Below are 26,422 nucleotides of genomic sequence, written 5' to 3'. Positions count from 1 at the left end.
CCAATCAGTACATTGTGTGCCTGTCCCTCTCTCAGTGCTTTCTAATCAGTACATTGTGAGCCTGTCCCTCTCTCAGTGCTGCCCAATCAGTACATTTTGAGCCTGTCCCTCTCTCCCTGCTGCTCAATTCCCGATTTGCTATTTGTACAAAGGCGCAGCTCTGCTGGGGGTGGGGTTCAATCACTGATCCATTATAACCACTACAGCTACATAACCAGAATCATCTGTGGATTTGTAATGAGATGCCTGCAGTACATTGTGCAACAGATAGTATTCTCCATCAGAGCGAACATTTCACCCTCGCCCAGGTCGCCATGTTAATAAATATTAGTGTCCCATGTAGAATTGAAACTGCTCTCAGAAATTTCCTGTCAAGTAAGATTCACAAGAACTGTTTTGATTTTCTAACTGTCTGCGATTAAAATTTCGAAAAAGTTTGTGTCACATTTTACTGAAAAGCTGAGCAGTATAGCAGAACTTTCTTTGACAATATAACTAACATTGAAATCACATCCTGTCTGTTCTAATTGAAGACCTTCAACAGGAACAGAAGGAAACACTCCGGGTACAAACTGAAACACTGAGAGTGAACACTTTCCTAATAAAGGAGAAGGTGAAGGTTTTCCAGCTAGTTGATCGATACGCTGAGCAAACGGTCATTTCTACTTTTCGAGATCGGACACTTGTAGAACACGAACTGCTGGCAAGAGGCCGAGACCATGAAGAGTGGCGAGAGAAACATCTCCGGAGAGAGCTGGAAAAAATCCGAACTGATCAATTGTTCCAGAGCAGTCTTTCCCGGACAAAATCATATTCTGGGACTTCAGCTGCAGTGAGTGGTGTCCCGGGGATTGTAAAACAACAATGGTACGATAGATTGTTCATGGCTGGTACACTGGGAAAATATTCCCACACTTTCAATTTGTTTTCATCTTCAAATTCCGCGATTTGAACGCTATTTACTGTAGAATAAACCTGAGGAATCTGATACAGGATCTGTATCATTACATTGGGAATATTCTGGGAGACCTCTGGAAGAACCCAGAGAGTTTGCTGTTTATATTCGATGGTTTGGATGAATTCAAGGATAGGATCGATTTTGCTGACAATCGGAGAAATGCAGAACCTCAGCACATGTGCACAGATCCCGAAGACTGGTGTGACGTGTCTGACATTGTGTACAGTTTAATACAGCACAAGCTGCTCCCAGGATGTTCAGTGCTAGTGACCAGCCGCCCCACTGCATTACATTTATTGGAAAAAGCTGAGATCAGTATCTGGACTGAAATCCTGGGATTTGTTGGTGAAGAGCGGAAGGAATATTTCAACAAGTTTTTTGAAGATCAGAAGGTGGCAGCAGCTGTTTTCGACAATGTGGAAGAGAAAGAGATCCTGTACACCATGTGCTACAACCCTTCCTACTGCTGGATCCTCGGACTCTCACTGGGTCCATTCTTTACACAAAGAGACCGGAAAAAGCAGCAATTTCCCAAGACCATCACCCAACTATATTCCTACGATATTTACAAAATTCTGAAGAGCCATGGCCGAGAGATTGATAGCCCCCGTGATGTATTACTGAAGCTTGGTGAGATGGCTTTCACAGGAGTCTCCGAGAAGAAGATTGTATTTAGTAATGGAGATTTGATCAAATAAAATCTGTAACCTTCCCAGTTCCTGTCTGGGTTCATGATGGAACTTTTGGAGAGCGATGATTCTGCCCAGAGCGTGGTGTACACATTCCCGCACCTCACCATCCAAGAGTTTGTAGCCGCACTCGCACAATTCCTGACTCCAGATCCTGGGGACATCCTGAAACTCCTCAGAGAAGCCCACAGCAATGAAGGTGGGCGATTTGAGATATTTCTTCGGTTTGTTGCTGGTCTCTCCTCACCACAGTCAGCTTGGCCCCTGGACAAGTTTCTGGGTCCATTTCTTCATCAAACCACCTGCCGAGTGATTGACTGGGTGAAGGAGAAGGTTGAAGGACAGATTGGAAACACAGAGAGTGAAACTGGTAAAATGAACCTCCTGAACACATTCCACTACCTGTTTGAGCCTCAGAATAAAGCACTGGCTCGGGCCACAGTGCGATCTGTGAAATCACTCACATTTAGTGAATTAGAGTTGACTCCGATTGACTGTGCAGTCCTGTCTCATGTCATTGGACTCTGTGATACATTAAATCACCTCAATCTAGAGGACTGCTCCATTCAGTGTGAAGGACTCCAGCGGCTGGCACCCGTACTGCACAAATGCTGGGTGTTGAGGTAACTATTTATTTGTCTCTAACACTTGGGCGAATTGCCGAACAGTCACGGATTGTGTTGTTGTTCCGTAATGAAGGGAAATAAACAGTTCAGTTAAACCAGTGAGAAGAAGATTCAACACAAATATGACCAATAATATGAGGATCGGTTAGTAATTCCCTAAGGAATGGAGAATCTAAAATGGATCCTTGTGATGAAGTAGGGATTTTATAGTCTTTATCCTCAGCTGCACAAGGGGGAGGAGTAAGAGTGGAAGGGCAATAGTGGTAGGAGACCCAATAGTGAGGGGTGCATACAGGCGTTTCTGCGGCCGCAGCCGTGATTCCAAAATGGTATGTTGCCTTCCTGGTTTCAGGGTCAAGATGTCACTTAACAGCTGCAGGGCATTCTGAAGGGCGAGGGCGAACAGTCAGAGTTCTTGGTTCACATAAGTACCAACGACACAGGTAGAAAGAGGAATGAGGTCCTGCAACAAGAATTTAGGGAGTTAGGTAGCAGATTAAAAAGCGGGACCTCAAAGGTAGTAATCTCTGGATTACTCCTGGTGCCACGTGCCAGTGAGTATAGGAATAGAAGGATAGTGCAGATGAATGCGTGGCTAAAGAGTTGATGCAGGAGGGAGGGCTTTCGTTTCCCAGATCACTGGGTCTGTTTCTGGGGAAGGTGGGACGTGTACAAGTCAAATGGTTTGCACCTGAACTGAAACGGGACCAACCTCCTTGCGGGGCGGTTTGCTCGTGCTGTTGAGGGGGGTTTAAACTAACTGGGCAGGGGGATGGGATACGGAGTGGAGCTATAGTAGGGGGTGATGCAAAGCTGAATATAGAAGAAAAACAATTTTGCCTGGAAGGCAGAGCAAATATGTAACGGCTCAAGGGAGTAAGGCAAGGCCAGATGGCATTTATTTTAATACGAGTAAGGCAGATTAATGAAGGCGTTGAACACATGGGAGTATGATATTGTTGCTATCACAGAGACATGGTTGAGGGAGGGGCAGGACTGGCAGCTCAATATTCTGGGGTATAGAATCTTCAGGCGAGACAGAGGGGGGAGCAAAACAGGAGCGGCTGCTCTTTCAAAACTGAGATGAGGAGGAACTACTTCACTCAGAGGGTGGTAGGTCCATGGAATATGCTGCCCCAAAAAGCTGTAGAAGTTACATCATTACATAAATTTAAAACAGAATGTTGGCTTTCGTTGCTAGGGGGATAGAATATAAAAATAGGGAGGTATTGCTTCAGTTCTACAAGGTATTGTTGAGACCGCACCTGGAATACTGCGTACAGTTTTGGTGTCCATACTTAAGAAAGGACATACTTGCTCTCGAGTCAGTACAAAGAAGGTTCACTCGGTTAATCCCGGAGATGAGGGGATGGACATATGAGAAGAGGTTGTGTAGATTGGGACTCTACTCATTGGAGTTCAGAAGAATGAGAGGCGATCTTATTGAAACATATAAGTTTGTGAAGGGGTTGGATCGGGTGGATGCGGGGAAGATGTTCCCGATGATGGGTGAAACTAGAACTAGGGGGCATAGTCTTAGAATAAGGGGCTGCTCTTTCAAAACTGAGATGAGGAGGAACTACTTCACTCAGAGGGTGGTAGTTCCATGGAATATGCTGCCCCAAAAAGCTGTAGAAGCTACATCATTACATAAATTTAAAACAGAAATAGACAGTTTCCTAGAAGTAAAGGGAATTAAGGGTTACGGGGAGCGGGCAGGAATATGGACATGAGTCCAGGTTCAGATCGCTCATGGCCCTTTGGGTAGCGGAGCGGGCCCACGGGCCGTGTAGCCTGATCCTGCTCCTATTTTGTGTGTCTAATTCTGTTAGATTCAGGAGATGGTTCTGTGATAGTGGATTGGCGGTTAGGATCAGATCAGCCATGATCTTATTGAATGGCGGAGCAGGCTCGAGGGACCGATTGGCCTACTCCTGCTCCTATTTCTTATGTTCTTATGTTCTTATGTTCTTAATCAAGGAGTCAATTACTGCAATAAGGAGGGATGATATCTTAGCGGGTTCCTCTAATGAGGCCTATTTGGTAGAACTTAAAAACAAACAAAAAGGGAGCAAGCACTTGCCCTCCTAAACCTTTCACACTCTGAATGTCCCAATTAATATTGGGGAAGTTGAAATCCCCTACTATTATTACCCTATTATTTCTACGTTTCTCTGAGATTTGCCTACATATCTGTTCCCCTATCTCCCCCTGACAGTTTGGGCGCCTATAGTACACTCCCAGCAAAGTGCTTGCCTCCTTTTTATTTTTAAGTTCTGCTCATATGGCCTCATAGAGGAACCTGCGAAGGTATCATCCCTCCTTACAGCAGTAATTGACTCCTTGATCAATATTGCGACACCCCCTCCTCTTTTACACCCTCCTCTGTCTCGCCTGAAGATTCTATACCCAGGAATATTGAGCTGCCAGTCCTGCCCCTCCCTCACCCATATCTCTGATAGTAACAATATCATGCTCCCATGTGTTCATCAACACCTTCAATTCATCTGTCTTACCTGTCTGACTTGTACAGGTCCCACCTTCCCCAGAAGCAGTCCCAGTGATCCAGGAAATTAAAGCCCTCCCTCCTGCAACAACTCTTAAGCCACGCATTCATCTGCTCTCTCTTCCTATACCTACTAGCACGTGGTACCGGGTATAATCCAGAGATTACAACCTTTGAGGTCCTGCTTTATAATCTGCTACCTCGCTCCCTAAATTCTTGTTGCTTGACCTCATCCCTCTTTCTACCTATGTCATTGGTACCAATGTGAACCACGACCACTGACTCTTCGCCCTCCCACTTCAGAATGCCCTGCCGCTGTTCAGTGACATCTTTGACCCTGGCAGCATACCATCCTGGAGTCACGTCTGTGGCCACAGAAACGTCTATCTGTTCCCCTTATGATAGAATCCCCTAACACTATTGCTCTCCCACTCTTTTTCCTCCCCTCCTGTGCAGCTGAGCCACTGTTAGTGCCACGAACTTGGCTCTTGCTCCATTCCCCTGAGAAACCACCTCCCTCATCAGTATCCAAAACGGAAAATCTGTTGGAGAAGGGGATGAACCCAGGGGTCTACCTTCCTAGTTCTTTTACTCTCTCTGGTGGTCACCCATTCCCTGTCTGCCTGTGCACTCTTTATCTGTGGTGTGCCCGCCTCGTTAAACGTGCTATCCACGAAGATCTCAGCTTTGCGGATGCTCCACCATGACTCAAGCTGCAGCTCCAGCTCCAAAACACAGATTTCGAGTAGCTGCAGCTGGAGACTCTTCCTGCACATGCGTTCGCCCTGGACACTGAAAGTGTCCCTGACTTCCCACATAACACAGGAGGAGCACTCCACGCAGCCGAGCTGTCATAGAGTCAGAGAGTTATACAGCACGGAAAGAGGCCCTTCGGCCCATTGCGTCCACGCCGCCATCAAGACCTGTCTAATCTAATCCCATTTTCCAGCATTTGGTCCGTGGCCTTGTATGCTATGGCATTTTAAGTGCTCATCCAAATGCAACTTGAATGTTGTGAGGGTTCCTGCCTCTACCACGTTTTCAGGCAGTGAGTTCCAGATTCCAGCCACCCTCTGGGTGAAAAGGTTCTTCCTCAAATCCCCTCTAAACCTCCTGCCCCTTACCTTGAATCTATGCCCCCTTGTTATTGACCCCTCTACTAAGGGAAAAGGTTCCTTAATATCTACCCTATCTATGCCCCTCATAATTGTGTACACATCAATCAGGTCCCCCCTCAGCCTTCCCTGCTCCAAGGAAAACAACCCCAGCCTGTCCAGTCTTTCTTCATAGCTGAAGCGCTCCAGCCCAGGTAACATCCTGGTGAATCTCCTCTGCACCCTCTCCAAAGCAATCACATCCTTCCTATCGTGTGGTGACCAGAACTGCACACAGTGTTCCAGCTGTGGCCTAACCAGCGTTTTGTACAGCACTTTCATAACCTCCCTGCTCTTATATTCAATGCCTCAGCTAATGAAGGAAAGTAACCCTTATGCCTTTTTAACCACCTTATCCACCTGTTCTGCTGCCTTCAGGGATCTATGAACATGCACACCAAGGTCCCTCTGATCCTTTGTCTTGCCTGCGGTCTTACCATTCATTGTGTATTCCCTTGCCTTGTTAGTCCCTCCAAAATGCAGCACCTCACACTTTTCAGGGTTCAATTCCATTTGCCACTGTTCCGCTCATCTGACCAACCCATCTATATCATCCTGCAGACTGAGGCTACCCTCCTCGCTATTTACCACCCAACCAATTTCGTGTCATCTGCGAACTTACTGATCATACCTTTTACATTCACATCCAAATCATTAATGTAGACCACAAACAGCAAGGGACCCAACACCGATCCCTGCGGTACCCCACTGGACACAGGCTTCCAGTCACAAAAACAACCTTCCACCATCACTCTCTGCCTTCTGCCACGAAGCCAGTTTTGGATCCAATGTGCCAAGGCACCCTGGATCCCATGGACTCTTACCTTCTTGACCAGTCTGCTATGCGGGACTTTATCGATAGCCTTACTGAAATCCATGTATACCACATCCACTGCACTACCCTCATCCACACACCTAGTTACTCCCTCGAAAAATTCACTAAATTTAGTCAGACATGATCTTCCCTTGACAAGCCATGCTGACTATCCCTGATTAATACTTGCCTCTCCAAGTGGAGACTAATTCTGTACCTCCGAATTTTTTCCAATAATTTCCCTACCACTGATGTTAGACTCCCTGGCCTGTAATTCCCTGGTTTATCCCTACTAACCTTCTTGAATAATGGTACTACGTTATCTGTTCTCCAGTCCTCTGGCACATACCCTGTGGCCAGAGAGGTTCTGAAAATTTGTGTCAGAGCCCCTGCAATCTCCTCCTTTGCCTCACACAGCAGCCTGGGATACATCTCGTCTGGGCCTGGGGATTAATCGACTTCTAAGCCTGCTAAAATCGCCAGTACCTCCTCCCTCTCGATGCTAATATGCAAGTATATAACAGGCCCCCTGCCCGATTTCTACGTCTGCATCGTCCTTCTCCATAGTGAACACAGTTGCAAAAAATGTATTTAAAACTCCACCTACATCTTCTGGCTCCACACACAGATTGCCACTTTTCTCCATAATGGGTCCTACTCTTTCCCTAGTTATCCTCTCACCCTTAATATACTTATAAAACACCTTAGGATTTTCCTTTATTTTGCTCGCCAGTGTTATTTCATGGCCCTTCCTCGCTCTCCTAATTTCTTTTTTAATATCCCCCTGCTCTTTTTATACTCCTCTAGGGCTTCCTCTGTCTTTAGTTCTTTGTATCTGCTAAAAGCCCTCCTTCTGTTCCTAATCCATTCTCGTATATCCCTTGACATCCAAGGTTCCCTGGGCTTGCTGGTCCCACCCTTGACCTTTACGGGAACATGTTGCCATTGTACTCTCTCTATTTGCCTTCTGAAATACTCCCATTGCTCCGATGTGGATTTTCCTGCAAGTAGCTGATCCCAGCCCACTTTGGCCAGATCCTGCCGTATCATGTTAAAATTGGCCTTCCCCCCAATTTAGAACCTTTATCTCCGGTCAATCTCTGTCCTTTTCCATGACTACCTTAAATCTCACCGAATTATGGTCACTGTCACCAAAGTGCCCACCTACTAACACTTCTTCCATTTGCCCGGCCACATTCCCAAGAATTAGGTCCAGTAACGCCCCCTCTCTTGTAGGACTTTCTACATGCTGGCTCAAAAGGCTCTCCTGGATGCCCTTTAAGAATTCTGCAGCCTCTAATCCTTTCACATTCTGACTATCCCAGTTAATATTGGGGAAGTTGAAATCCCCCACTATTATTACCCTATTATTTGCACATTTCTCTGAGATTTGCCTACATATCTGTTCCTCTATCTCCCCCTGACTGTTTGGGGGCCTATAGTACACTCCCAGCAAAGTGCTTACCCCTTTTTTTTAAAGTTCTACCCATGTGGCCTCATTAGAGGAACCTGTTAATATATAATCCCTCCTTATAGCAGTAATTGAATCCTTAATTAATATTGTGACAACCCCTCCTCTTTTACCGCCTCCTCTCTCTCGCCTGAAGATTCTATTCCCTGGAATATTGAGCTGCCAGTCTTGCCCCTCCCTCCACCATGTCTCCGTGATAGCAACAATAGCATACTTCCATGTGTTCATCAACACCTTCAGTTCATCCACCATATTCGCAAAACTCCTTGCATTAAAATAAATGCCATCCAGCCTTGCCCTACTCCCTTGTGCCATTACATATTTGCTCTGCCTTCCAAGCTGACTTGTTTTTTCCTCTATATTTGGCTGTACATCACCCCCTATTATAGCTCCACTCTGTATCCCATCCCCCTTCCATGTTAGTGTAACCCCCCCCCCCCAACAGTGCTAGCAAACCTCCCCACAAGGATATCTGTCCCGTTCTGGTTCAGGTGCAACCCGTTCGACTTGTACAAGTCCCACCTTCCCCAGAAGCAGACCCAGTGACCTAGGAAACAAAAGCCCTCCCTCCTGCACCAACTCTTTAGCCACGCATTCATCTGCTCTATCCGCCTATTCCTATACTCACTAGCATGTGGCACCGGGAATAATCCAGAGATTACAACATTTGAGGTCCTGCTCTTTAAACTGCTACCGAGCTCCCTAAAATCTTGCTGCAGGACCTCCTCCCTCTTTCTTCCCATGTCGTTGGTCCCAATGTGAACCACGAGCTCTGCCTGTTCACCCTCCCTCTTCAGAATGCCCTGCAGCCGTTCAGTGCCATCCTTGACCCTGGCACCAGGGAGGCAACATACCATCCTGGAGTCACGTCTACGGCCACAGAAACGCCTAGCTGTTCCCCTTACGATAGAATCCCCTACCACTATTGCTCTCCCCCCCCTTTTTCCTTCCTTCCTGAGCAGCAGATGCACCCCTGGTGCCAGGAAGTTGGCTGCTGCTGCCTTCCCCTTGTAAGTCATCCCCCTCAACAGTATCCAAATCGGTATACTTGTTTGAAAGGGGGATGGCCACAGGGGTCCCCTGCATTACCTGCCTGCCCCTACTGCTCTGCCTGAAGGTGACTCATTTCCCTTCTGCCTGTGCAGCTCTAACGTGCGGTGTGACCAATTCACTAAACGTGTAATCCACGACCCTCTCAGCATCGTTAATGCTCCAAAACTCATCCATCCGCAGCTCCAGCGCCTCAATACAGTCCGCTAGTAGCTGCAGCTGGATGCATTTCTGGCACACATGGTCATCAGGGACACTGGCAGCATCCCTGAATTCCCACATAGAGAAAGAGGAGCATAACACGAGGCTGGGCTGTCCTGACATGACTTACCCTTTAATTAATTTAAATTAATTCAATACCACCAATTAAAGATATACTCTAGGGTGCTTAATTACCATCTGTCCCCACTACACCACAGAGACCCTGGAAAAAAAGAAACTGCAGAATGTAAGCTTGTAAAAAAAAGAGAAAGAGAAAAAATACTCACCAACAAATCACTTACCTGCTTTCTGGTGACGTCACACTTCAACTACTTTTTACCTCTCTCCCGCTCTCGGAGCTCTGAGATTGGAGATTTGTAAACCTGCCTGGTCCTCGGGGTCGCTTTTATAGCCGCTCCGCCGCCGCCTCTTCTTCCCACAAAGGTCTGTCCTGCCATGTCCTTCCCTTCATTTACTCCCTTTACTTCCTTTAAATGAAAGAATATTAAATATCTAGGGACCTTACTTGCCTTTAAACACGACTTACATTAAACTAGAGACATAACTTTTACATTAACGACTGGACTGTAGAAATACTCACCAGGTCCTACTTACCAATCAGCTCCTTCCCTGGTTGTGACGACACTTTAGCAGTTTCGCAGTTGTTGTTGTTTGACTGCTCCCGCTCGCGGACTGTTTCCTTCGTGCAAAGTAAGAACCAATTCCCAACTTGCAGCACTCTGTTTAAACCACTTTCAGGGCTCCACCCAGGGCCGCTCTCGCCGCTGCTGCCAGTGAGTCTGGGCCACTCTCTCACACCCCCGTTTTTTAAATGATCGGTCTCTGTGCTCAGTCTCAACCCAGGGCCACTCTCGCTGCTGCCGGTGAGTCTGGGCCGCACTCTCTCTCTCTCCCGCACTTTATATCCTCAGTCTCCACCCAGGGCCTCTCTTGCTGCTGCTGCCAGTGTACAAGTTTATGAAGGGCATAGATAGGGTTGATAGCAAGGAACTTTTCCCCTTCCAGATGGGTAAATAACTTAAGTTTAGGGAAGGGGCAGGGGGTTTAGAGGGGATTTGAGGAAAATCTTTTTCACCCAGAGCGTGGCTGGAATCTGGAACTCGCTGCCTGAAAGGGTGGTCGAAGCTGGAACCCTCAACATTCAAGAAGCATTTAGATGCGCACTTGGTCCATAGCCTTGTAAGCTATGGTGTTTCAAGTGCTGGAAAATGGGATTAGAATAGACAGGGATTGATGGCCGGCGCAGACACAATGGGCCGAAGGTCCTCTTTCTGTGCTGTATAACTCTCTGGGTGAAAAAGTTTTTTCTCAAATCCCCTCTAAACCTCCTGCCCCTTGCCTTGAAACTACAAGTCACTGAGAGTCTGATAATTTAGTTACAATAAATCATATTTAATATGGCTGGACAGCGGAATGTAAACATCAAATATAATCCAGCAGTAAAGATAAAATTAATTTAAAATATTTTCCACATCCACCATTTCAACTGGAAACAGGAGAGAAACCCGACATTAAATCACTAACTGTTTGATATTTACTCCAATAACATGCAGGCTGTGTCTTGTCCAGGGGGAAGTTTCCTGGTTTGTGATTATTGGGGAATAGGAAATTCTTTGAGCAGTAAATGTTTACAATTATACACAGCCCTGAACATTGAGTAAAGATTGATATTCAGAATCTTAAATCTGCCGGTAAAAAGGTTCCAATCTAACATATTGTGAGGTTTTGCCCCGGAGTACAGACTCACACTGGCCAGCGGTGGGGACTCACACACAGCGGGCGGCTCCGAGGTAAACGGGGGCACTGAACCCTGGAATTCCCCATAACCTGCCCCCTTTGTGTGAGGCCCCGCTCGGACAGGGAACTTCCGAAAATTCCTCAAAAACTGACGGGTCAGTTACACCTGAAATAAATGTAGAGCCAGTTTAACGAGGAATAATGTGAGAGACTCTCCACTCCTATAAACTAGGAGCACAGGGACATTTAAAACTTGTAACTGGACAGAAAAAACTCTATTGCTGCTATTGACAAAGATTCACTATACGCCCTCTTACTCCCACAGCTACCTGGAATACACTTCCTCCCACCTCGCTTCCTGTAAGGAAGCTGGTCCATTCTCCCAGTTTTTCTGTCTCTGCCGCATCAGCTCTAACAATGCCACGCTCCATACTAATGCTTCCGACATGTCTTCCTTATTCCTCAACCAAAGATTCTCCTCTACCGTGGTTGACATGGCTCTTGACTGGGTCCGTTCTATCTCCCGCGCTCCTGCTCTCACCCCTGCCCCTACCTCCCAGAACCACGATATGGTTCCCCTTCTCACCTTTCACCCCACCATTCTCCACATTCAACGGATCATCCTCCGCCATTTCTGCCACCTCCAATGTGATCCCACCAGCAAATACATCTTCCCCTCCCCTCCCATTTCAGCATTCCATAGGGACTGCTCCCTCTGAGACATCCTGGTCCACTCCTCAATCACCCCAACACCCCTTGCCTTCCCACTGCACCTTCCCATGCAAGCACAGGAGATGCAACACCTGCCCTTTTACCTCTTCCCTTCCCACTGTCCAGAGCCCCAAACACTCCTTCCAGATAAAGCAGCGATTTACTTGTACTTCTTACAATCTATTATACTGTATTCGCTGCTCACGATGTGGTCTCCTCTACATTGGGGAGACCAAACGCAGGTTGGGTGCCCGCTTTGCGGAACACCTCCGCTCACTCTGTAAGTGTGACCCCGAGCTTCCGGTTGCCTGTCACTTTAATTCACCTTTCCGTTCCCACTCAGACCTCACCATCTGTGGCCTTGGCATTGTTCCATGGAAGCTCACTGTAAACTCGAGGAACAGCGCCTCATCTTCCGATTAGGTACTTTACAGCCTTCTGGACTCAATATCGAGTTCAACAATTTCAGATCATAACCTCGGCCACTATTATTTTTACATTTTTTATCCACGCTTTTGGTTTGTGCCTTTTCCTTTTTTCTCTCTCTCTCCCACATGGCAACTGTCCTTCACTCTGCCGGCGCATTTCACAATTCATTTAGAGCCATTGTTTGTTTCTTTACCTGTCCTATTACTATCTCGTCTCACCTTGAATATCTCTTAATGTCTCTTCTTTCATCCCCTCCCCCATTTCCCAGCCCCCAAACTGCCTTTTAACCTCTTTCATTTCCTGCCTTTTTTTCTCAGTTCTGTAGAAGGGTTTTGACCCGAAATGTTGACTCTGTTTCTCTCTCCACGGATGTTGCCTGGCCTGCTATGTTTTTCCAGCGTTTTCTATTGTTATTGCAGATTGCAAGTGTTTGGTGCAAACTCTCTATCCAGTGTCCCCTCAATGGAACAACCTTTCTGACCATTGACAGATTGCTTCTGTCATCTCAAGTTCACCTGCCATTTATTACATCAGCATGGGTATGGTTTATACTGTCTCACCTTGGGCCTCAGAGTCCCACCACGATCAGCCCCAACACCAGCAGCATCAAGAACAACAACAACCTGTTCCGCAACTCCTGATGCTGCACAGCACAGAGGGCATCAATACCAGAACACATTGCTGCCCGGGACGCCAGAGATGGCCTCACCATGGCCAGATGATGCACCAGATTGGCACCATCTCACACCAACAACATAAAGCATCCCTACAATGCACAAACCATTCCTGTCACACTCATCAGCATTGCGGGGGGTACCATTATGTCTCACCATTCACTAACACACAAAGCCACTTCCAAAGGTGCACACAAAAATGTCGAAGAAAGGAATGTTTTGAAAATAAAGGGTTGAATGTTTGACACCACATTAACAGAAACTTCATGTGAACATTGTCTAAAACACACAATTCCCTTCCCTTGTATGTTGTTAGTTGGTATGATTGGACTAGGATGAGGGTGAGTGTGAGGGGTGGGTAGTGAGATGGGGATGTGATAATATAGATAGAGAGGATGGGTGGAGGTGCAAGGTAAGTAGGTGTGAGTTTGAATGTGCAGTAGTAGGATAGGGAAGGCAGAGTGATGGGGATGTGATGAGTGTCACAGCAGGATGAGGTTGAGGGTGGTTTTGCAGTAACATTTCATGATCTACTGAGATCATTGAAAGGTTTGCGCCACTGCAGCCTAGTCCTCCTGACGACATTCCTGCTTGAGCCCCACTGTGCAAAGTGCAACCAAGCTGAGTTGGTCTGTACCGCCCGTGGAAGGGAAGGCAACCTCCCTGCGTGCTGTGGCTCCCTCCATATGCTTATGGAGGGAGTTATGGGCAAGCCTGGGTGCAGCCGTGCTCCTCTGTGCAGAGGTTGTCGGTGTTTGCAGCACCTCAATACTGTAGAACACTGACAACACAATTGTCAAACTCAATGTGCGCGTCATCAAATGACCTCTTCAAACCCGCTTCCTCCAATTCACCAGAGCGAGGCGGTGACTGGACCGGACCTTGGCCACACCCAACCCCAGCCACACCAGACCCATCGAGGTGGGAAATCGCGGGGGGAAACTGGGTTTTTAATTTGCTGAAGTACTTTCAGTGATTGCTGTAATATCCGAGAGAGAAAAATATATCAGATCCGGGATTTGACTCAGTTTGTTTCTCTCTCTGTTTGTGTTTAGACTGATCAAAATAACCTGGGAGATTCAGGAGTGAAACTAGTGTCTGCGTCTCTGAGGAATCCGGACTGTGAAATATAGAAACTGTGGTAAACACCAGACTCTGAGATTGTGTTATAATAACTGGATGTCTGACACTGAACATTATTATTAGTATTAGTAATAGTCTTATTAATAAACATTGGAGATTTAAGAACACAAGAAAAAGAAGCAGGAGAGGGCCATTCGGCCCTTCGAGCCTGCTCCGCCATTCAATAAGATCATGGCTGATCTTCTGCCTCAACTCCATTCACGAGCCCTATCGCCATATCCGTTCATGCCCTTACTAGTCAGAAATCTATCAATTTCTGTTTTGAATATACCCAATGACTGAGCCTCCACAGCTCTCTGGGGTACAGAATTCCAAATATTCACCACCCTCTGTGTGAAGAAATGTCTTCTCATCTCAGTCCTGAATGGTCTACCCTTTATGTTGAGGTTGTGGCCCTTGGTTCTAGACTCCCCAGCTAAGGGAAACATTCTCCCAGCATCCATCCTATCAAGCCCTGTAATAATTTTGTACGCTTCAATGAGATATACTCTCATTCTTCTGAATTCAGGAGAATACAGGTCTAGTTTACTTAATCTCTTTTCATATGACAGTCCTGCCATCCCAGGAATCAATCTCTTGAACCTTCGTTGCACTCCCTCTATGGCAAGTATATCCTTCCTTAGGTAAGGAGACCAAAATTGTACACAGTACTCCAGATGTGGTCTCACCAAGGCCCTATATAATTGGACTAAGACTTCTTTACTCCTGTACTCAAGTTCTCTTGTAATGAAGGCCAGCATACCATTTGTCTTCCTAATGGCTTGCTGCACCTGAACATTCACTTTCAGTGACTCGTGTACAAGGACACCCAGGTCCCTTTGAGCTTCCTCATTCCCCAATCTTTCACCATTTAGGAAATACTCTGCCTTTCTGTTTTTTCTACCGAAGTGGATAACTTCACATTTATCCACATTATATTCCATCTGCCATGTTCTCGCCCACCCTCTGACCCTGTCGAGATCCCCTTGAAGCCTCTTCACATCCGCTTTGCAACTGATGCTGCCACCTAGCTTTGTATCATCAGCAAATTTGGAAATGTTACATTTCGTCACCTCATCCAAATCATTGATATAGATTGTGAAAAGCTGGGACCCAAGCACCGATCCTTGCGGTACCCCACTAGTCACAGCCTGCCATCCTGAAAAAGATCCGTTTATCGCTGCACTTTGTTTTCTGTCTGTTAACCAAATCTCAATCCACGCTAGTATATTACCCCCAATTCCATGTGCCCTAATTTTGTTCACCAACCTCTTGTGTGGGACTTTATCGAAGGCCTGCTGAAAATCCAGATACACCACATCTACCAATTCCCCTTTGTCTACTCCACTACTTACATCCTCAAAGAACTCCAATAGGTTTGTCAAGCAGGATTTCCCTTTCATAAATACATGTTGACTCTACCCATTTTTAATATTAGTTTCTAAGTGCCCATTTATTGCATCCTTTATAATAGATTCCAGCATTTTCCCAACTACTGATGTGAGGCTAACAGGTCTGCAGTTCCCCGTTTTCTCTCTCCCTCCTTTCTTAAATAGTGGGGTTACATTTGCTATCCTCCAGTCTGCAGGAACCATTCCAGAATCTATAAAATTTTGGAAGATGACAACCAATGCGTCCACTATTCCACTGGCCACCTCGTTGAAAACCCTAGGATGTAGGTCATCCGGTCCTTGGGATTTATCGACTTTTAGTCCCATTAATTTTGCTAGTACTGCTTTTTTACTACTGATGATTTCTTTAAGTTCCTCATTCTCGTCACACCCTTGGTTTTCTCGTATTTCGGGGAAGTTTTTTGGTCTTCCTCCTTGAAGACAATCAAAGCTTTTATTTAATTTATCTGCCATTTCCTCATTCCGCATTATAAATTCTCCCGTTTGTGACTGTAAAGGACCTACATTTACCTTCGCCAGCCTTTTCCTTTTCACGTACCTATAGAAGCTTTTACAATCCCTGTTTACATTTTTTGCTAGTTTGTGCTCATATTCCATTTTCCCTTTCTTTATCAACTTCTTGGGCCCCTTTGCTGATTTCTAAAAAGATCCCAATCCTCAGGCTGACTGCTTTTTCTGGTAACTTTTTAAGCTTCCTCCTTTGACTGAATAATAGCTTGTAGGAATCAACAGATCCCTAACTGAAGTAATGAGGTCGAGTCAGTCCGATAATAAAACGAAGTTTAATGTAAACTAGAGAACAAACAATGGCATGCAGGAGAAACAATCAACAGGTCTTTTCTTAATGCCGGCTTCACCAGGTCTGAACTGGGAACCGCCCAGTCTGACGTCATGACGTCATCACGTTTCCCGTCGCTCGGGACGTCACGTGACCATCGTGATGACGTCATCGCGCTGGTTCTGGAACTTACCGAGAACGGGTTATTTACAAACAGTAAACAAACATAGGTGCTGTAGCACTCTGTTAAAGGCAGTTATTTAGTCATACAGGAGTCCCTTGGTGGCTTTGCCACATGCGCCCCCCCAGAAGTGTCTTTAACCACATAAGTCAATCGGAGAGGAGGCCGGACAAGCCTGTTCGAATGACTCCGATATTCCCGGAGAGGAATGGGCTGGGCAGACGATGAGCTGGCCTGCGGAACAGTTCGGTGAGGTGTGGCGGCAGTGGGCGGCCGCCCACGATGCGGTGGCTGCGCCGGCTCGACCGGTCGCTCGAGGTCCAGGTGTGCGGCCTTGAGGCAGTCCACGGAAATGTGGTCAGGCTTGCCCCCGACGTCCACTAAAAAACTCTTGGCACCCGCCTGCAGTACCTGGAAAGAGCCTGTATATGGAGGTGTGAGAGGACTATGGTGGGCATCATGCCTGACAAAAACGAATTTAGCCTGCATAAGCTCCGGCGGAACATGTGACGCAGGCAAACCGTGATGTGACATCGGAATTAGTCTAAAAGATTGAGCTGCGTCCCAGTGGGCCTCCAGTTGTCCGGCTGCCAACCAAGGTCGCGTTGGTGACAGAAGAAACTCGCCTGGCACCCGGAGTGGCTGTCCATAAACCAGCTCGGCAGCCGATGCCTGCAGGTCCTGTTTGGGCGCTGTGCATAACCCGAGCATCACCCAAGGCAGCCTGTCCGTCCATGCAGCCCCCTGGAGGCTGGCCCGCAGCGACACCTTCAAGGACCGATGAAAGTGCTCCATAGTCCCTTTGCCTGCGGATGGTAAGCCGTGGTCCGATGGAGCTTGGTGCCCAAACCCAAGGCTACAGCGTTCCACAGTGCAGACGAGAATTGCGGCCCATGGTCCGACGAAATATCAGACAGAACTCCGAAACTTGCAACCCAGGAGGAAAGAAAATCCCGGGTGACATCCGCGGAGGTGGTGGACGTCAAAGGAGTGGCCCACCTGGTGGTATGGTCGACAATAGTCAAGAAATGTGTGAAACCCTGTGATGGCGGTAGTGGGCCGACAAGGTCAACATGGACGTGATCGAAACGCCGCTCCGGTACTTCGAAAATGGCTACGGGAGCTTTGATGTGCCGCTGCACCTTAGCCCGCTGGCACACGACGCAGTTGTTGGCCCAGTCACGGACATCCTTGAGCACCCCTCTCCAGACAAACTTGAACAGCAGTAGTTTTAGTGCCAGGGTGTGCAAGCCCGTGGATGGCATCGAAAACGTTCCTACACCAGGACAGCGGAACGATCGGGTGGGGGCCCCCAAGGAGACGTCGCAGAGCAAGCAGGTGCCGGCCGAGTGGAAAAGTGCATCCGCAAGTTGAAGGCAGGAGAAGTCGGTACGGAAAGCTTGCGTTTCTGGATCAGCCGCTTGGTCAGAAGCCATGAGTGAATAATCGAGTCCCAACTGGATGGCCTGGACCGTTGCACGTGAGAGGCAATTGGCGACCACGTTGTCTTTGCGGGACACGTGCTGGATGTCGGTGGTGAACTCAGAAATAAAGGTGAGCTGTCATTGCTGTCGAGCCAACCACGGCTCATCCGTCTTGGCCATGGCAAACGTCAGGGGCTTGTGATCCACAAACGCAGTGAATTGGCTTCCATTCAACAGAAAACGAAAATGGCGGATTGCAAGAAACAATGCCAACAACTCCCTGTCGAACGTGCTGTAGCTGCGTTCATTATGATGCAATTGGCGGCTAAAAAACGCCAGCGGTTGCCACGTCCTGTTGACCCATTGCTCCTGCACGGCGCCTACGGCATAGTCCGAAGCGTCAGTCGTAAGCGCGATGGAGGTGCCAGGCAGCGGGTGTGCCAACATCGTTGCGTTTGCGAGAGCATTTTTCGTGTCCACAAAACGCAATCCATCTCTGGTGTCCAGACCACAGGTTCCTTCCCTGGTTTCCCTCTGAGTGCCTCGTAGAGTGGCCGCATAAGCTGCATGGCCCGGGGAACAAACCGATGGTAAAAATTTACCATACCGAGGAACTCCTGGAGTGCTTTAATGGATTGCGGGCGTGGAAAAGCAGCAATCGCCTCCACCTTCGACCGAAGTGGCACTGCTCCTTCCGCAGTGATGCGGTGGCCCAAAAAGTCGATCTGTCGCAGCCTGAATTGGCATTTGGCCGGGATAATTATGAGGCCATGCTGATGGAGGCAGCGAAAAAGGAGGCGCAGATGGCTGAGATGTTCCTCTTTCGAAGTACTGGTGAACAGGATGTCATCGAGATACACAAACAGGAACTTAAGATCCCACAGCACTGAATCCATAAGGCGCTGCAATGCCTGCGCCTCATTCTTGAGCCTGAACGGCATTCGGAGGAATTCAAACAGTCTGAATGGGGTAATGACCGCCGTCTTCTGGATGTCCTGGGGGTGGATGGGCACTTGATGGTACCCCCGGACGAGGTCGATTTTGGAAAACTCTAATTGCCCGCCAAATGTGCGGAGAAATCTTGAATGTACGGTATTGGGTACCGGTCGGGCGTCGTGACCTCATTGAGGCGCCGATAATCGCCGCAGGGCCCCCAAACACCGCCGGGCTTAGGGAAGATATGAAGTGGCAAAGACCAGGGACTATCCGACCGGCGAACAATCCCCAGCCGCTCCATGGTGGCGAACTCCACCTTCACGGCCTTGAGATTACTGGCGCCGAGCCGGGCATAGACCAGAGGGCTGGTCATCGCGATGTAATGCTCCACACCATGCTTAGCGGTAGTTGCCGAGAAGGTGGGTCGAGTGAGATCCGGAAATTCCCTGAGAAGGCGGGTGAAGTTGTCGGGCGCCGGCGCGGTGCAGGAAACCATGTGAGGCGCGCCTGAGACCCGAAAACATGGGATGGAGGCAGACGTGGCGGCGTGAATCAGATGGCGATTTTGCAAATCAACCAATAGGCCATTGGTACAGAAGAAGTCAGCGCCGAGGATTGCCTGTGCGATTTTGGCGGTTATAAACTCCCATTGGAAAAGATGCCTGCCGAAACACACCTGGATCCGCAGCTTCCCGAATTTACAAATAGCACTGCCGTTGGTGGCCTGGAGTGGAGAACTGCGCCTCCCTGCCCTGATGTCGAGGAGTGAAGCAGGGAGGATGCTGCACTGAGTGCCCGTGTCACACAAAAACCGCCGGCCTGAAATGGAGCCAGTGATATACAATAACTTCCCAGAATCTCCAACCGCCATCGTAGATGCTAAACCAACCTCGGGGTCGTTCTTCCATTTACGCAGTCAGTGCTGTTGCTTGCTCGGTGCATTTGGCACGAAACTACATGGAGGACGGCAGCATCTAGCTTTTGGACTGAAATGGGCGTGGTAGTAGCAAAGACCGGATGATGGAGGCACCGAGGCGAAGGTCTTTGGGGCGGGATGCTTCGAGGTGGCGCAGTAAAGCTGCGTCACCACATAAATGGTGTCGGCCTTGGCCACGAGCGCTACACCGTCCATAGCCTCCGACCTGGTGAGGGCTGCTTGCACCTGCTCGGGGAGCTGGCGCAGGAACAGTTCCCGAAACAGAAAACACAGCGACTCAGAACCGAGGAGCGTGAGCATCTGGCTCATCAACTCAGATGGCTTGGCATCGCCTAACCCGGGCAGCGTGAGTAAACGTCGCGTGCGCTGCACTTTCGTGAGGCCGAAAACCTGCATTAGTTGCGCCTTAAGCGTATCATATTTGTTATCTTCGGGCGGGGTCCCCAGCAGACTGATGATCCTCGAAGCCATCGAGCTGTCCAGTGTGGAGACCACATAAAAAAACAGGGTCTGATCCAGCATGATGCTCCGAAGCTGGAACTGAGCCTCCGCTTGGACGAACGAGAAGGCCGCCTGTTGTTCCCAAAATTGAGGGAGCTTCAAGGTCGCTGCGTTAACATCCATCGTTTTGTTCTGCACGTCCTCCACGAAAATCGTCCGCAAAGATTCGGGGTCACCAATGTTGGAATCGACAGATCCCAAACTGAAGTATTGAGGCTGAGTCAGTCTGATAATAAAACGAAGTTTAATGTAAACTAGAGAGCAAACAATGGAATGCAGGAGAAACAATCAACAGGTCTTTTCTTAATGCCGGCTTCACCATGTCTGAACTGGGAACCTCCCAGTCTGACGTCATGACGTCATCACATTTCCCGCCGTTCGGGACGACACGTGACCAACGTGATGACGTCATCGCGCTGGTTCTGGAACTTACCGAGAACGGCTTATTTACAGGGTGGATAAAGGGGAACCAGTGGACATAGTGTATTTAGACTTCCAAAAGGCATTTGACAAGGTGCCACACAAATGATTATTGCTCAAGATAAAAAATGACGGGATTGGGGGTAATATTCTGGCATGGGTGGAGGATTGGCTCTCTAACAGAAAGCAGAGAGTTGGGATAAATGGTTCTTCTCAGATTGGCAACCAGTAACTAGTGGTGTTCCACAGGGGTCAGTGCTGGCTCCCCAACTCTTTACAATCTATATTAACGATTTGGAGGAGGGGACCGAGTGTAACATATCAAAGTTTGCAGATGATAGAAAGATGGGACGAAAAGTCGTGAGTGAGGAGGACATAATAAACCTGCAAAGGGACATAGACAGGCTAAGTAAGTGGGCAGAGATTTGGCAGATGGAATACAATACTGGAATGTGTGAGGTTATGCACTTTGGCAGGAAAAATCATAGAGCAAGTTATTATCTTAATGGCAAGAAACTGGAAAGTACTGAAGTACAAAGGGATCTGGGGGTCCTGGTGCACGAAACTCAAAAAGTTAGTATGCAGGTGCAGCAATTGATCAAGAAGGCCAATGGAATGTTGGCTTTTATTGCTAGGGGGATGGAATATAAAAATAGGGAGGTATTGCTTCAGTTGTACAAGGTATTGGTGAGACCGCACCTGGAATACTGCATACAGTTTTGGTGTCCATACTTAAGCAAAGATATACTTGCTCTCGAGCCAGTACAAAAAAGGTTCACTCGGTTACTCCCAGGGATGATGGGGTGGTCATATGAGGAGAGGTTGAGCAGATTGGGACTCTACCCATTGGAGATCAGAAGAATGAGAGGTGATCTTATTGAAATATATAAGATTGTGAATGGGCTTGATTGGGTGGATGCGGTGAGGATGTTCCCAATGATGGGTGAAACTAGAACTAGGGGGCATAATCTTAGAATAAGGGGCTGCTCTATCAAAACTGAGATGAGGAGAAACTTCTTCACTCAGAGGGTGGCAGGTTTGTGGAATTTGCTGCCCCAGAAAGCTGTGGAAGCTACATGATTAAATACATTTATAACAGAAATAGATAGTTTCCTAGAAGTAAAGGGAATTAAGGGTTACGGGGAGCGGGCAGGAAATTGGACCTGAGTCTAGGTTCGGAATGGTCATGGCCCTGTGAGTAGTGGAGTGGGCCCAGGGGCCGTGTAGCCTGGTTCTGTTCCTACTGTGTTCTAATTCTGTGTTAGATTTCAGGAGATGGTTTTATTCCTGTTCCTGGCTGGGGTGGAGATCGCCTTTACAGAAGGTAAGTACTGTAGAAAATATAGGGACAGAGTGATCTCCTGGAAGAATTTCGATCGCCTAGATGGGTCGGAGAGGAATTTCCCAGATTTTTTTCTCCCAAATTGGCCATTGGGCCTTTTATCTGGTTTTTTGCCTCTCCCGGGAGATCACATGGGTTCGGGTGGATGGAGAGTGATAGAAGATTTGAGGTTAGGATCAGATCAGCCATGATCTTATTGAATGGTGGAGCAGGATTGAGGGGCCGATTGGCCTAATCCTGCTCCTATTTCTTATGTTCTTATGTTCTCCCTCTGATCCTCAGGCTGTATGATGTCAGTCTCACAGATTCTTTTGCCGGGGATCTCGTCTCCGCTCTCAGTACAAACCGGTCACTGACGGTTCTAACCCTGGGTAAAAATAAACTGGGAGATTCAGGAATGAAGCTACTGTCAGCCCCTCTGAGGAAGCCGGACTGTAAAATACAGAAACTGGGTTAATTACCAGACTGTGTGAGAGTGTGTTTATAATAACTGGATATCTGACACTGTGCATTATTATCAGTATCAGTAATAGAGTTATTAATAAACACCGGGGATTTACTCTGATTCCTGTTATTTATCTCTCTCTGATCTGCAGGATGGCTGGTGTCGGTCTCACAGATTCTTGTGCTGAGGATCTCGCCTCCACTCTCATTACAAACCAGTCACTGACGGATCTGACCCTGGGTTATAATAAACTGGGAGATTCAGGTGTGCAACTATTGTCTGCGGCTCTGAGGAACCCGGACTGTAAAATACAGGAATTTGTGTAAGTACCAGGCTGTGTGAGATTGTGTTTAAAATAACTGGATGTTTGACACTGAACATTATTACTAGTATCAGTAATAGTGTTATTAATAAACTCTACGGATTTACTCTGCTTCCTGGTTTTTCTCTGGCTCTGATCACCAGGCTGGATAATGTCGGTCTCACAGATTCTTGTGCCGAGAATCTTGCCTCTGCTCTCAGTACAAACCGGTCACTGATGGACCTGAACCTGGAATTAAACTCCTTCACAGACGAATTTGTCCCCGCTCTCTGCCACCTCATCCTGACCTGCAGGAGTCTGGACTGGATCCGGTGAGTGTTTGTGTTAATGTTTAATATAATAAATAAAATATCAATGGCATTCAGTCACTTTATTGGGTAATATTTGTCTGTAATTATTATTGAAATATTAGCCCCAGTCTCCCTGTTATTTACACTGTTATTCAATCTGTTTATTTCCTGTTTAATCTTTAATCTGTTTCAGGCTGGGCAGGAATCAGTTCAGTTCAGCCGGAGAGAGACAGCTAAGGCCTCTTCGGGGAACAAGACGTGGACGGAGAATGGTTTTTAATTTAACGGTTTAATTTAAGTAATTTAATTAATTTAAGCTGAGCGAGCATCATCTCCCATTGTGAGGTCAGAGGCCCAGCCACATGGTCACGAGACTCAGCCGCCCGGCCCCACAGCGCTGCTTCTGCAGGATATCCGGGGCTGAATGTTCCCCATTGGGGCACTGCGGAAATGCACAGACAGGAAGGGCCCAGGGTGGGGCTCAGTCTGGGCTGCAGTGGGACACTGACAATTGCACTCAGTACTCCTGGCTGTCTTCCCCCAGTGAGGAGTCAGGCTCTGTAACAATTGTCACCATGTACAGTGTGTGTCTCTCCCAGTGAGGAGTCAGACTCTGTAACAAGTGTCCCTGTGTACAGTTTGTGTCTCTCCCAGTGAGGAGGCAGACTCTGTAACAAATGTCCCTGTGTACAGTGTGTGTCTCTCCCAGTGAGGAGTCAGACTCTGTAACAAGTGTCCCTGTGTACAGTGTGTGTCTCTCCCAGTGAGGAGTCAGACCCTGGAACAAGTGTCCCTGTGTACAGTGTGTGTCTTTCCCAGTGAGGAGTCAGACTGTGTAACAAGTGTCCCTACAACCCTCCGAGATCTCGCCACTCCTCTGACCTGTTGCATATCCCCGATTTTCGTTGCTCCACATTAGCGCCATGACTTCAGCAGCCAAGGCCCTAAACTCTGGAATTTCCTCCCTAAACCTCTTCACAGCTCTACCTCTCTCTCCTCCTCCATTTAGATGCTTTCTAAAACCTACCAGTTACACCGAGCTTTGGGCCATCTCTCCTAAAATCTCTATGTGGCTCGGTGTCACATTTTTTCTGCTAATTGCCATGTGTCGTCTCATTACATTAAGGCTGCTATATAAATGCAAGTTATTGTTGTTGTCCGTGTGTTGTGTTAATAAAACTCCACCGCTTACTTCAGCTCACGCCTGGTCTCCTTGATATTTTCAATAACTGGCTTTGTTGGTTTAATATTTTAAATAAATAATTCTCTATAATACTTCCCACCTTCTCCCCCTCTGGGGGAGGCCTCGGTCAGTCCCCTCTGGGGGAGGCCTCGGCCGGTCCCCTCTGGAGGTGGTCTCGGTCGGTCCCCTCTGGAGGAGGTCTGACAGTAAAAGCTGCTGTTGGATCTTTGCATTCTTCCAGTTCCACTCCACTCAAATCAAGACAAGATGATGTGCCTCAATAATTCCGAGACTCGAAGTTAGCAGAACAAAAACAAGGCTTTTATTAACTTAGAAAGTAACACGTAAGAGAGAGAGATGTCTTCCTTCTGGAGACTGAGGCCAGACTGAAGCTAGCTTACAAACGGGGCCAGGTATGGGCGGAGCCCTACACACAGCACATTCCAGTTTACAATACAGCACATTCCAGTACACAATACAATGAGGTCTGGGGGAAGGGAAATGACACTGAAACCGATCTCAGTCACAGGCAGTGCTGAATGGAATATTTCATCACATTCACCCCTTCTATAGATTTAGTCTGTTCGGGGGTTTGATAGTCCTCTGCGACCGACGTGGCTGTTGCGGTGCCGTGGGTTTCGGCTGGGTGTCCCCGGTAGCCTCCTGGGTCTCTGCCGGGGGTGCCACCAGGGTTGTTGGAGGGGTAGTTGGTGGGGGTGCCGTTGGTCGGTGTTCTTCCGGGGGTGATGGAAGCGTAGTGGGTGGGTAAGAGTTGCTGTGATCGTCGTTGCCGCTATTGCCGTGGTTGTTGTCGATGCAGGCTGGGGCGACGTCTTTTATGGACATGGTGTCCTCCCTTCCGTCGGCGTGCCGGACATATGCGTATTGGGGTTGGCGTGGAGTAGGTGCACTGGCTCCATGAGAGGGTTCGTCTTGTGGCCCCTCACATGCCGTCGCACGAGTACCGGACCTGGGGTGGAGAGCCATGACGGCATGGATACGCCTGAGGTGGATTTCTGGGGAAAGACAAACATTCGTTCATGAGGCGTGGTATTAGTGGCCGTACACAATAGCGACCGTATCGAATGGAGCACATCCGAGAGGACTTCCTGCCAGCGGGAGATAGGGAGGCCCTTGGTCCTTAGAGCTAGAGTGACTGCTTTCCATACTGTCCCGTTCTCTCGCTCCACTTGGCCGTTACCCCGGGGGTTGTAGCTGGTGGTACGGCTCGTGGCGATCCCCTTGGACAGCATGTACTGGTGTAGCTCTTCACTCATGAAGGACGCCCCCCTATCCGTATGGATGTAGCTCGGCATACTGAACAGGCAGAACAGGCTGTTGAGGCATTTAATGACCGTGGCGCTGGTCATGTCTGGGCAGGGGAATGCGAATGGGAACCGGGAGTATTCGTCCACAATGTTCAGGAAGTAAACATTGTGGTCGACGGACGGGAGGGGGCCCTTGAAATCTAAGCTGAGCCGCTCAAAGGGCCGTGTAGCTTTGATTAAGTGGGCTCTATCTGGGCGGTAGAACCGAGGCTTGCACTCAGCGCAAGTGCGGCAGTTCCTGGTCAGGGACCGAACTTCCTCAATCGAGTAGGCTAAGTTACGGGACTTTATGAAGTGGAACAGCCGCGTGACCCCTGGGTGGCAGAGGTCGTTGTGGAGGGTCTGTAGCCGATCCCCGGTGGCGCTGGCACACATCCCTCGTGCGAGGGCGTCAGGGGGTTCGTTAAGGGCCCCTGGCTGATAAATGATGTCGTACTCGAAGGTGGAGAGCTCGATCCGCCACCTAAGAATCTTATCATTTTTAATCTTCCCCCTCTTTATTATTGAACATAAACGCTACCGACCACTGGTCGGTAAGTAGGGTGAAGCGTTTGCCGGCTAGGTAGTGGCACCAGTGGCGCACTGCCTCCACGATGGCTTGGGCCTCCTTTTCCACGGAGGAGTGTCTGATCTCGGGCCCTTGGAGGGTCCTCGAGAAGAAAGCTACGGGCCGCCCGCCTGGTTGAGGGTGGCCGCCAAGGCGAAGTCAGACGCATCACTTTCCACTTGAAATGGAGTTTTCTCGTCCACTGCCTGTAGC

General features: G+C 48.2%; 1 pseudogene; it reads left to right on the top strand.

The window, feature by feature from the left end:
• Positions 1 to 1,689: 1,689 nt before the first annotated feature.
• On the top strand, positions 1,690 to 23,176 carry LOC147082098 (NACHT, LRR and PYD domains-containing protein 3-like; annotated as a pseudogene).
• Positions 23,177 to 26,422: the final 3,246 nt, after the last annotated feature.

This window comes from Somniosus microcephalus, unplaced genomic scaffold, assembly GCF_052327205.1.
Source record: "Somniosus microcephalus isolate GS21.2 unplaced genomic scaffold, FLI_Smic_1.0 scaffold176, whole genome shotgun sequence".
NCBI lineage: Eukaryota > Metazoa > Chordata > Chondrichthyes > Squaliformes > Somniosidae > Somniosus > Somniosus microcephalus.
Note: the sequence above shows the minus strand (reverse complement) of the source record. Positions and strands in the feature narration are given on the sequence as shown.